This window comes from Oryzias latipes, chromosome 20 (genome assembly GCF_002234675.1).
Source record: "Oryzias latipes chromosome 20, ASM223467v1".
Taxonomy (NCBI): Eukaryota; Metazoa; Chordata; class Actinopteri; order Beloniformes; family Adrianichthyidae; genus Oryzias; species Oryzias latipes.
Window position 1 is genome coordinate 4710501 of NC_019878.2, and position 13170 is coordinate 4723670.

Consider the following 13170-nt stretch of genomic DNA (forward strand, 5'->3'; position numbering starts at 1 on the left):
ATTAATCAAAAATTCTCTCCAAGGTTTGAATGTGTGCGTTTGTGGTCCTGTAAATGACTGGCTACATGTTATTTATATACAGCATGTATCTATGAGTGTACCCCACACACCCTACAGCAGTCTGGATAGGTTCTTGCAGCTCCACGAGCTTACAAAGTAGGTATGAAAGAGGATGAAAAATAAATTAGATGTTCCGTTTTATATGCAGGGTCATAAAGAAAATGAACATTGCCTAAGTAGGAATTGATTTGTCAGTCAATTCAAAAGTGAAAGTGCTATGTTATTCATGCCTCCAGCAACCCTGTGAGGGATCATAAAATTATAGATTAAATTTTGAAGTGGCAATCGTAACAACGCACATACAGATAATCAAAGTTATTGAGATTTATCTCAGATAATTTATAAAAAGAAAAAAAACAGACAAAACCTTTGAACCAAAGTCATGTGAATGACCTCAAAATACGATATCAAATCAGCAGCCAGGCCCAGAGGAGGAGGGCCCACTGTGGAACAGCACGAACAAGAAAAGGAAACTAAAAGACAAAATGTAAGAAGCTTGATTTAGCTCAGGCAAGAAGGTGCCCAGTTCAAGTCCCGGCTAGGGGACCTGAAACAGAACACCAAGGAAACTCTCCCCGTGCATGCGTGTGCCTTTCCAGGGGCTCTCCAGGCACCCCTGCTTTCTCCCTGCTTGATAGGTTAATAGGTTACTCTAAATTGCCCCTGGGTGTAGATGTGAGTGTGCTTGGGTATGTGATTTGTAGTCCTGCAACTGACTGGCAACCTGTCCAGGATGTCCCCCACCTTCAGCTACAAGTGCCCAGGATAGGCTCCATCAACCCCACGACCCCAAAAGGGACAAAACAGATTTAGAAGATGATTTATGAATAAATAATTTCCTTTAGATGCAAATTTACAATCAGGTAACATAACAGTAACATGTTGAGATTGGGATAATCCTAAACATAAAAGAAAAAAAATTGTATGTTCAGGGAATAAACAAAATATCCGTCCTAAAGAGTAAAAACTCTTAATAGTCTTTTTGAAATATCACCATTTTGAGCTGTAGTTAGATAAAATGTGATTCTGAAAAGAAAAAAGTCTCTTGTAGATTCTTATGAATATCCATGGAAACAGCAGGACTAGAACTCTGGAGATCATTTCTGGACTGAAGATGTCATGGCCTGGCAGCTACTCCCTCCTCCCCCCTCCTTCCTGTGTGCACGCGACCAGCTGGATCCACTCACCTCATCTACACCTTCCTTCATAAGCTCCTCCTGGATCATCAGCCGGTGCCAGTTCGTTGTTCCTCCTATGGTGCATAGTCTGGTCAGCTCATGTTTGTTGTCTCAGTTTCATAGAACCAAGCTCATGTTATTGTCTTCGCTCTGCTTCAGGACATTAACCTTCCGGATCCTCACCTGGTCGCAGTCCTTCCACGTTGCAGTCACGCCAACCCTGAAACCTCCAGCCAGCCGCCTCGCCTCGCCTTGCTTCGAGCTTCGCCCACGCCATCTCAAGTAACCTCCAGCCTGCGCCCCGTCTCGTCTGGATTCAAGCCTCGCTCTCGCCGCAGTTCACCCTCGAGGAGTTTCCCGCTCAAGATTTCCACCAGCCTGCTCTCGCCCTCTCTGCCTGAGGAAGGAAACCCTGTCAAGCTCACGTTCAGATTAAACCACTTAATACTTACCGTTGTGTCAAGTCTCATTCCGGGTTCCAGCATCTGGGTCATTCCTGAACTCTCGTTCGAATCATGACAGAACGAACTGGCCTAACACCTGACCCAGCTGACCCGGAGGGACTTCGTCACGCCATTGCCTTCCAAGGTAACTTGTTGAATCGCCAAGCTGACGCTTTGACGCAAATGTCCTCCGCCCAGCAGGAACTATTTCGCCGTCTCGACGGCATAACGCAATCGCTAATGGAACTGACCGGGCAAACCACCAACCTCGCCTCCGGTGCCGCTTCCACTTCTTCCGGCAACAGTGCCACTTCCGCTTCCCAGTTTTCCCCGGAAAACGTCCGTCTACAGCCGGAACCCTTTTTCGGGGATGTTTCTGCCTGTGGAGGGTTCCTACTACAGTGTGACCTGATTTTCCAACAAGCCCCCAGGTATTATCAAGCCGACCACGCTCGCATTTCTCTCATTGTAAATTCTCTCCGCAGTAAGGCGCTGCAATGGGCTCAAGCATTCCTAGCCGCTCATCCCATCACGCATCTTCCTTTCGATCGCTTCCTGGGAGAATTCCGCCTCGTCTTCGACCAACCCCGAAAGCAGGAAGAAGCCACCCGGCGGTTGCTAAGTCTCAAACAAGGCAACCGCCCGGTAAGCGAACACCTCATAGACTTTCGAATTCTTGCTGTCGAGGCCGGATGGCCGGATTCCGCGCTCAAGGGAATTTTTTACCAGTCTTTGAATGAACGCATTAAAGATCACCTTTGTACCCAGCCTGAAACGGACACTTTTGAGGAGCTCGTCACGGCCGCTCTAAGGTCGGACCTCCGCCTCCGGGAACGCCAAACGGAGCAGAAAAGTAAGCTGCCGTCGACTCATGTCAATCCTGTTCGCCCCTTACCTCTGGTAGCTCCTGCTAACCCTGCTTCACCTTCGGTTAGACTCGATGAACCCATGCAAATTGGTCACTCCAAGCTCTCTTTCGAAGAGAGAAAGAAACGTCGGGATGAGGGATTATGTTTTTACTGTGGGCAAGCGGGTCATCAGGTCTCACAGTGCGCGGTTCGTTTAAACCCCCGAACCCCCCGTTAAATGACAGGCCACGGGGGGGTATGCCGGAAACTTCTCATGTTCCCAAGTTTCTGTATGTTCCTGTCAAAATCTGCCACCAAAGCAAAATTCTGGAAACTAAAGCACTTATTGACTCAGGGGCCGAACACAGTTTAATGGATCTAAGTCTCGTTCAAGAACTCTCTCTCCCTGTCGAGGTTCTCGATAACGCTGTTAATGCAGCCGGGTTGGGGGGTAAACAACTGTCACGCATCACCAGACGCACCGGTCCGGTTCTCGTTATCACCTCCGGTAACCATCGGGAGTACCATCACTTTTTCATCACCCAATGTCCTCAGACACCCTTAATTCTCGGGTTTTCTTGGCTCCAAAAGCACAACCCTTGTTTAGATTGGGGATCCTCCCGCGTCACCAACTGGAGCACCTTCTGTATGGCTAATTGCCTGCAGTCTGCTGTACCCCACACCAAGCTACCTGACCCAGGGTCTAGTAAGGACATCGATCTTTCGAACGTACCCTCCTGTTACCATGACCTTCGTTCCGTTTTCTGCAAATCCAGGGCTAGTGCCTTACCTCCACATCGTCCATACGATTGCGCCATCGAATTGCTTAATGGAGCTCCTCTCCCTAAGAGCAAATTGTACAACCTTTCTGGTCCGGAGAAGAGCTCCATGGAGGCTTACATTCAGGAGGCGCTATCCCTTGGTCACATCCGTCCTTCTTCTTCACCGGTCGCTGCTGGTTTCTTCTTTGTGGAGAAGAAGGATAAAACATTGCGTCCTTGTATTGACTTTAGAGAATTGAACCAGATCACTGTTAAGGATAAGTACTCTCTACCGTTACTAGAGTCGGTTTTCAATTCGGTTCAGCAAGCTAAGTTTTTCACCAAGCTTGATCTCAGGAATGCTTATCACCTGGTACGCATGCGCGAAGGTGATGAGTGGAAGACAGCGTTCAACACCCCGCTGGGCCACTTTGAATATCTCGTTATGCCTTTTGGCCTCACCAACGCTCCTGCGGTGTTCCAGCGTTTGGTGAATGACGTTCTTAGGGATTTTCTGAACCGATTTGTATTCGTGTATCTCGACGATATTCTGGTTTTTTCAGCCGACGAGACACAACACGAACACCACGTCCGTCTTGTCCTAGAACGTCTTCTCGCTAATCAGTTGTTCGTCAAGGCAGAGAAGTGTGCCTTTCATGTTTCCTCTGTCCCCTTCTTGGGTTATATCATTGAGGCTGGGAATATTCGCCCCGACCCCGCCAAAATCGAGGCCGTCGTGCAGTGGGAGACACCTCAATCACGTAAAAAACTTCAACAGTTCCTAGGGTTCTCTAATTTCTACCGTCGCTTCATTCGGGACTATAGTTCTATTGCTGCTCCCCTCACACGGCTTACTTCCACCAATCGCCCCTTCGTCTGGGACTCTGCCGCTGATGCCGCTTTCAAGCGGCTCAAGACCCTGTTCGTTTCCGCACCCATTCTCATTCAACCCGATGTGTCCAGACAATTCATAGTGGAGGTCGATGCCTCGGACTCTGGAGTGGGGGCTGTGTTATCCCAGCGCGAGGACAGTTCGGGAAAGCTCAAACCATGTGCTTTCTTTTCGCGCAAATTGAGCCCTACCGAGCAAAATTACGATGTGGGCAATCGCGAATTACTGGCAATCAAGCTCGCGCTGGAAGAATGGCGCCACTGGCTGGAGGGGGCGGAACAACAATTCATCATCTGGACCGACCACAAGAACTTGGCTTACCTACGCAGTGCTAAACGGCTTAACTCTCGCCAGGCCAGATGGTGTTTATTTTTCGACCGTTTCAACTTTGTCATCTCTTACCGTCCGGGCAGCCGTAACGTCAAGCCGGATGCCTTGTCCCGCAAATACTCCACCACTGAAACCCGCACTGACTCTACCATTCTTCCAACGTCATGTTTCATAGGAAATCTCACTTGGGAGATCGAAAACAAGGTGCAGCAGGCTCAGAGTGAGATCCCCGCCGGTGTCACCAGCCCTCCGGGCACTCTCTATGTTCCAGACTCCCTCAGGTCTGACGTCCTCGCCTGGGGTCATACCTCACGTATCGCCTGCCACGGAGGGGTTTATCGTACCAGTCGTCTGCTCAAGCGACGTTTTTTCTGGCCTACCTTGGAACGCGATGTTAAAGAGTACATTGCGGCCTGCAGCACGTGTGCCCGTTCCAAGACCTCCAACAGACCTCCCTCGGGACTTCTGCAACCCCTGCCAGTCCCTAGCCGTCCCTGGTCCCACATAGCGGTGGACTTTATCACGGGACTTCCACCTTCACAGGGCCATACTGTCATACTAACCGTCATAGACAGATTCTCCAAAGCTGCCCAGTTTGTTCCACTCCCTCAACTTCCCACAGCCACGGAGACCGCCGACACCCTCGTCAACCACGTCTTCCGACATCATGGGATCCCTTGTGACATCGTGTCAGATCGTGGCCCCCAGTTTACTTCCCAAGTTTGGAAAGCATTCTGCTCCGCCCTGGGGGCCACGGTCAGTTTGACTTCAGGGTACCATCCTCAGGCTAACGGTCAAGCGGAGCGGGCGAACCAAGAGCTAGAGGCCGCCCTCAGATGCTTGGCAGCTCAGAACCATGCTGACTGGTCCAAGTATCTGATTTGGGCGGAATATGCCCATAATTCCCACACCTCTACAGCCACGGGACGGTCACCTTTTGAAGCCTCGCTGGGCTACTCACCCCCCTTGTTTCCTTCCCAGGAATTGGATCTGGCGGTTCCCTCTGTCCAGCTCCATCTGCAGCGCTGTCAGGAGATCTGGCTGCAGACCAAGGCCGCTCTCGTCCGCACCGCTGAGAATAACCGCCAGATTGCCAACCGTCACAGGGGGGCGAGTCCCGAATACCAACCAGGTCAAAAGGTGTGGCTGTCCTCCCGCAATGTCCCTCTCCAGGCGTCCTCTCGCAAGCTGTTGCCCAAGTTCATTGGTCCATATACGATCGACCGGGTCATCAATCCGACCTGTGTTCGACTTCGTCTGCCGGCGGCTCTGCAAATACACCCCACATTCCATGTGTCACAGATCAAGCCTGTTTCCGAGAGCCCTTTGTGCCCGCCGGCCACTTCCCCGCCGCCCGCCCGTACCATCGATGGGGCCCCCGCCTTCACTGTCTCCAAGATCTTGGACGTTCGGCGTCGGGGTCGCGGGGTCCAGTTCTTGGTGGATTGGGAAGGGTATGGTCCGGAGGAACGCTCGTGGATCTCGCGTTCGCTCATCCTGGACCATACCCTCATCGACGACTTCTATGCTGCCCATCCTGATCGTCGCCCTGGACCGCCTGGTGGCGGTCGTTGAGGGGGGGGTACTGTCATGGCCTGGCAGCTACTCCCTCCTCCCCCCTCCTTCCTGTGTGCACGCGACCAGCTGGATCCACTCACCTCATCTACACCTTCCTTCATAAGCTCCTCCTGGATCATCAGCCGGTGCCAGTTCGTTGTTCCTCCTATGGTGCATAGTCTGGTCAGCTCATGTTTGTTGTCTCAGTTTCATAGAACCAAGCTCATGTTATTGTCTTCGCTCTGCTTCAGGACATTAACCTTCCGGATCCTCACCTGGTCGCAGTCCTTCCACGTTGCAGTCACGCCAACCCTGAAACCTCCAGCCAGCCGCCTCGCCTCGCCTTGCTTCGAGCTTCGCCCACGCCATCTCAAGTAACCTCCAGCCTGCGCCCCGTCTCGTCTGGATTCAAGCCTCGCTCTCGCCGCAGTTCACCCTCGAGGAGTTTCCCGCTCAAGATTTCCACCAGCCTGCTCTCGCCCTCTCTGCCTGAGGAAGGAAACCCTGTCAAGCTCACGTTCAGATTAAACCACTTAATACTTACCGTTGTGTCAAGTCTCATTCCGGGTTCCAGCATCTGGGTCATTCCTGAACTCTCGTTCGAATCATGACAGAAGATATATCATCTGTCCATGGTGCAGCGGTAGGGCGGCCGACCCATGATCGTAAGATTGCAGGTTCGATTCCCACCTTGCACGCCCATGAGTCGAAGTGTCCTTGGGCAAGACACTGAACCCCACCTTGCCTCTGGTGGTAGGTGGGCGCCTGTGTTTGGCAGCGGAGCCGCCACCAGTGAGTGAATGTGTGTGTGACTGTAAAGCGCTTTGTCCTTGTAGGAAGAAACGCGCTGTATAAGTATACGCCATTTACCATAAAGGTGTTTTTTTTTAAAACAATGGATTTCAATTAAATGAAGAAATAAAGCTGAAATTGGGTTATTATGTTTGTAATGACATTATATTTTGGATGATCTTCCTTTGTGCACATCCATCTCTTCCTCATGAGCAGATCTTTAACAGGAGCCTTGTTCGCTCACTTCGCTCACAAAATGCAGGACTGCTTGTGGTTCGCAGAATTTCGAAAAGTACAGTTGGAGGTAAAGACTTTAGCCACCAAGCCCCTGTCTTATGGAATAAGCTCATGGAAGAGTGGCTGACACAGTTTATAGATTTAAAGTTAGGCTTAAAACATTCCTTTTTGGACAAACTCATTGCCAGACTAGCTATAGTAATCAGAGAATATTTAACTTATTGCTCCTCTACCTACCTACTTGTGTTTGAGGGAATAATTACAACATTCATTACATCCATTATACATATTTCTCAGCGGATCTAAGCAGAGAGAAGATTGTTTCAGAAACTGGGCCAGGGCGACCCATTCCTCCTGCTTAAATTATTACTTTATTGTATTAATATTGATATCCTAAAACTGTAGATTTCCTATTATTGTCGTTATAATTGCCATTCGATATGTCTGCAATGCATACTGCATTCGACTTACTAGTAACCTTTGTGCTATCCTAGGCACTTTAAAGTTGAGAGTTGGGTCATCTAGACCCACTAGACAGTGCTCTGAACCTTTTTTCTTCAATGATTTGTGATCTTCACTGGTGTCCATGGATTCCATGAAATCTTTCCACCTTTATCCACCTTTGTCATGGTAGGGAGAACACGTCAATGTAAGGGTGGGGTCATCTAAGACAGCACAAAGGTTGAATGTTTGAATTCAATTTCACAGTCAGATTCATGTGTTGTCCCTCCTTCCCGCTCCCCTCCTGGGAGTGATTCTAGATCCCAGTTGGCTTGTCTGTGCTCCAGTCCTTGGCCGTGGACCTCGCCTCTGGCTCGCCCCTAGCCGTCCCCCAGTTCCATCTGGATGAAGCCCATCTGCTACACTATCCAAATATGTAGTTGTAGAGTTTTTGTCATATCGTCTGTCCGTCCTGGGAGAAGATCCCTCCTTAATATGAACACCCAGAGGTTCCTTCCCTTTTTCCTGGAATCAGGTTCTTTTTAGTAGTTTGTCGTTTGTCAATTATTGTTATATTGGGCTATATGAATAAAACTGAATTGAATTTTTATCATTTATGTCATATATCATTTTATTATTGTTCAGATGTCCTGCCTTAATTGACACATCCTTTGTTCTTCTTGATTGTTGGTTGAAAATCGAAAAGTGTCCTGAATATTTGAATTTTTTCAGATTATTGAGATTAAAAAATTAAAGAAAAAAGTTAAAATCTTAACATATTAAAACACGTTTTTTTTTAAATCATTTTTAGTACTTGTGTAAACATGCACAGTTTGTCTTTTTTTCATTAAATACGTAAGTAGTTTTTGTTGATAAGAAAACAGACAAAATCTGTTTTATCTATTTTATTTTCACTTTGCAGAGTGTCTCCATTTTACTGGTTGTGTTTGATAATATCCTCCAGACAGGAGCTGCTGTCTGTTTGCTGGCTGAGTTGAGGAGGAGGAGCCTTACCCACAGACCCGACGCCAACCGGGTCGTAGTCAGAGAAGACTGTTGGCTTTCACAGAGATGCTGTTTTCAGGGAGGAGGTCATTTCCTCTCTTCATCGGCACGTAAGTTATTTTACACACGTCCTTCACTGCATGAACACAATTCCAGTTGCATCTGTTTGCTGAAGTGTAAAATCAGTTTTTCCTGCTTTGCTGAAAAATCCTCAGTTTTTACCCTTTTAGACAAATAAACTCATTAAAATATGATGCGTAGGATGTGAAAAAACAAATTAAGTTCAATGTGAGTCCAGTATCAAACTCTGAGAGGTTTAATTGTCCGCGAATGAGGAGTAGATTAGCTCAGGTTAAGCTTCTGCTGAGATGAAGTTTGTCAATTCACCTCTGTGAAATCCAACTCTTCCCGCTTTGTATGCTTCACATTAAACATTGAAGAGCTGCGCAGACACCATAACGGTAAGCTTCTGTTTCAAGCCACAGTAAAATATGTGTTTAAAACAGCGAAGGTCAAGAGTGTGTTCATGATTCACAGCATTACGTCTGACTGTGAGCGCCTTATCTTTGCTCCTCAAAAGTCCCACCCTGGGACTGTGACAGTAGGCTTTTCGGTGAGATTTGTTGGAGTTTAACCTGGCAGGACTAACTTCTTAGAAAAGCTCTAATCAGCGCCCTGACAGCCAGACACAGAGCCGCGAGTGGTTCAGCAGCTTCACATCCACCGTGTTATTTTAACCCGCTGCTGAATCAATCATGAGGAGGCCGCTCTCTCTTCTCCGCAGCCCATGGAAAGTGATACTGGAGCGGCCCATTCCAGAGGATCAGATCCTAACCACAAGTTTCCATGAACTTTCAATCTGATTTCTATGATTTAAAGTAAAGCTCTTTGGAGCATCAGCTTCAAGAGCTGGCCAGGGTTCACATCTCAGATGGAGGGTGAGAGGCATGTGGATGGACACAAATTGAACGAAGATGCCAGGACTCAACTTCAAGACAACATCACCTGGATGAATGACAATCTTCATCAACCTATGGACCTAAGAAAATAAAACCTACACGTTTGTTTTTCTCCTTCTGTACTTCTATTGCTCTGCTAAAAAATATCTCTGCCTGCACTAAAATAAACTGTCATTTGGAAAGAAAAGAAAGGAAAAGTGAATGAAGCTCATTTGTTTTGTTTCTAAACTTTAGAGCTGTGTGAGGTTGAATGATGGAAATCTGTTTCTGTTCAGCAAGTTTCTCAGATTCTGTTTGTTTCAGACATTCATCTCTGGAGCTCCTCACTCTGCACAAGATGTAAGGAATTAAAGAAGCCTGTTGCAGGTCTCCATCACCTTTAGGGCCTCCGTCACTCCTCAATCTTTCAGCTGGTTTACTTCTGAGGGTGCATCCCTCCCTCTTTTGCAGATTTCTTTGAGGCACAGACACATTTGGCTGCCGGCTGCAGGAGATCAGTCGAAAACATTCCTCACAGCTACAAATCCTAAACTTTGCTTTGATTTATTAAGAAAAAGTTCCACTTCGTTTGGGTCAGAACTGTTCTCTCGGAAGCTGAGAATGATGTGAAGCTATGTGAGAATGTGATGGAATGAAGAGCACAGATTATGATCTCAAAGTTACATGTCTGAAATGAATTCCAGGTCTGTGGATTTATGTGGTTCAGATTCCTAGAAAAAGCTTGATGACAGACATTCAGTGGTTCTTCTCTGAAGCTACCGTGCTCTTAACTTTTAATTGGTCAGAGGAGCTGCCAGAATCATCTTCTGGTTCAGGATTTTCATTTTAAAAAATCATTATTAAAAACAGGTCCTGGATATGAGTGTCGTCTTCGAACACAAGTTCACAACACATCGATTCATTTATGACACGTTCACAAGATATTTCTTCTAACTAGTGTTGCCCCCTCTGCAGGTCTGTGAGAAGATGGCTGTTTAGCAGACGATGCTTTCTGTGGATCCTCATCTTGCTGCTCATTGTCAGTGTTGCTCTGCAGAGCTTTGCTGCCCAGCAGACCAGGTAAAACTACAAGCAAATGACTTGGTGAAGACCCTTTGCCTTTGGTCTTTGAATTGTTTTCTTAGGCTGCAGTCCCCAGGTAACACGTCTTACAGTGGAGGCAATATGTATTTGATCCTTTGCTGATTTTGTTGGTTCAACCACTTAAAAGAAATTGACAGTCTGTCATCTTAATGTTGGGTTCATTTGAACAGTGAAAGACAGAAAATCACAAAGAAAATAAAAAAAATCCACTTTAAAGAATTTAAAGAGATTTAATCATTGAGGAAAATAAGTATTTGATCCCCTAAAAGTTCTGGTTCACACAGACCAGTTCGACTCTCCTAATCAACCTGAGCTGAAGACACCTGTTTGAGCGGATCACCTGTACAGAGACAGCTGTTCACAGAATCAGTCGATCAGTCAGACTCCAAACTCTCCAACATGGAAAAGACTAACTAGCTTCCAGTGAGAGAAGATTGTAGACCTACACAAGAGCGGACTGGACTACCAAACTATCAGCAAGAAGCTGGAGGTTAAGTTGACTGGTGCCAAAATACAAGAACATGCTCATCAATCCACCTTTAGGTCTGGGGCTCCAAACCAGATCTGACCTGGTGGGGTTTCCATGATCATGAGTACAGTGAAAAATCAGCCTAAAGCAACACAGCAAGAGTTAGTTGATTATCTCAAAGCAGCTGGAACCACAGTCACCAAGAAAACTATTGGCAATACTTGATGGTTTAACATCTTGCAGATCGTGAAAAGCCCCCCTGTTCAAGCAGACACATGTGCAGACCCACCTGAAGTTTGTCAATGAACACCTTCATGATTTAGAGAGTGATTGGGAGAAGGAGATGTGGTCAGATGAGACCAAAACTGAGCTCTTTGGCATCATCTCAAGAACCCCAAGAACACCACCCCAACTGCCAATCATGGAGGTGGAAGCATTATGCTTGGGGGGGGGGGGGGGGTCTGCATATGGCTACCTCACCATGTAGATGTGAGGATGGTCAGAGCCATGTACCATCAGATCCTGATTGAGAACCTCCCTCCCTCCACCAGGAGGCTTTTCATTGGTCATGGATGGAATGACCCAAAGCATACAGCCAAGACAACCAAGGAATGACTGAAGAAGAAGTAGATCAAGATCATGGAGTGGTCCAGCCAGTCTCTGGACCTCAGTCCTATAGAACAGTGGTCTCCAAACCCCGGGCTGTGGACAGGTACCGATCCGTGGGTCATTTGGTACCGGGCCAAACAGAAAGAATAAATAACTTACAATACTTCCATTTTATTTATTTCGGAATCTGAAACTTGTTTTATTTTGAAAAATTCCTCAATTCTCTGTTACATCAGTCTATGTCACTCTTGACGCAGGCCAAGGCGCTCTTCTCGGTCACGTGATAGGTTACCGCTAAAATAAAACCCATGAGCTAGCAAAAATAGTAAAAAACAAACATCTTTGGAAAGTTTCTTTACCAAGGTGAAAATGCACAGCCAGGAGACAGAAGAGGAGCCTTCGACTTCCAAAATAAAGAAAGGTACATTTAATAGAAAGTACTTCCTTTTTGCACCATGAGTTTGGGAAGGGGAGATGATGATGACACCTGTGCGATGTACAATGTAGTGCGTGTCAAAATAAAGCTCTTGGCAAGTCAATTTTCCTCTTTTATCGTACTGTTTCCACAATAATCATTCTCCCACAACTTAAAGACCAGTCCGTCAAAACTTTGTGTGACGTCATACCGGTCCGTGGCGTTAAAAAGGTTGGAGACCACTGCTATAAAAAACCTCTGGAGAGAGCTGAAGCTTAGAGTTCCATAGCAACAGCCACCGAATCTGAATGATTCAGAAGTCACTAGCCGCGGTTACATGGGCAGAATATCTTGATCGGATCAATGTTCGGGTTAAAGTTCACCCGTGCACATGGGATCAGAAAACCTTTTTCCGATTAGAACAAACGTTCCCATGGCGCACACCTTTGGTCGGAATTAATCATTTGGGCATGCGCAGTAGTGGTAAAAAAAAAAAACCGGAAGAAGAGATGCGTCCCGTTGTAAACAGACCGCTGCCACAGACTTTTGCAGCAGCTCTGTAACACGAGACGAGGCGATCTTCCAAACGTGCTTTTATTAATGTTATGAATATTATGAAGCGCCTGCTCGCTCACCGGGGCTCGGGTGCCAGTGGACCGAAGCGCTGCTGCCCCGCATACCCCTCGTGAAGGGGGGAGAGGCAGAGAGCCAGCGGGGTGAGAGCAGAGCGGCGCTTTTCACGGGGCCTCCGCCAAGCAGCTGGTCGGTCCCCTATGTGCTCCAAAGCTTTCTCTCAGCGAAACACCATCTATGCGTGACGTAACCCAGAGCAGTAGTGACACACGATCGGAATGACCGTTTACATGCTCCACGATCGGATAAACGATCGGTATAACCCACCTATCTCGATCGGAAAGAAATTTTGATCCGAATGAGTCTGATCGGGGCAGAGTATTCCGAACGGCGTGTTTACATGACGCATTTTCTTTCCGATCAGGCGTTCTTTCCGATTACTTTTGCCCATGTAAACGCGGCTACTGGTAAAGAAGAGTGGACCAGAATTCATCCTGATATGAGCAGAATCTTGCTCA

The 13170-nt window shown here is 47.3% G+C and overlaps 2 long non-coding RNA genes across 2 annotated transcripts; both read left to right on the plus strand.

Moving 5' to 3' along the window:
• Positions 1-1268: 1268 nt before the first annotated feature.
• On the plus strand, positions 1269-1690 carry LOC111946629. Its single transcript, XR_002872352.1, has 2 exons — positions 1269-1317; positions 1398-1690. It is a non-coding gene; the product is annotated as an uncharacterized LOC111946629 (long non-coding RNA).
• A 4501-nt stretch (positions 1691-6191) lies between these two features.
• Positions 6192-6613, plus strand: LOC110017285. The gene is made up of 2 exons (XR_002292647.1): positions 6192-6240; positions 6321-6613. It is a non-coding gene; the product is annotated as an uncharacterized LOC110017285 (long non-coding RNA).
• Positions 6614-13170: the final 6557 nt, after the last annotated feature.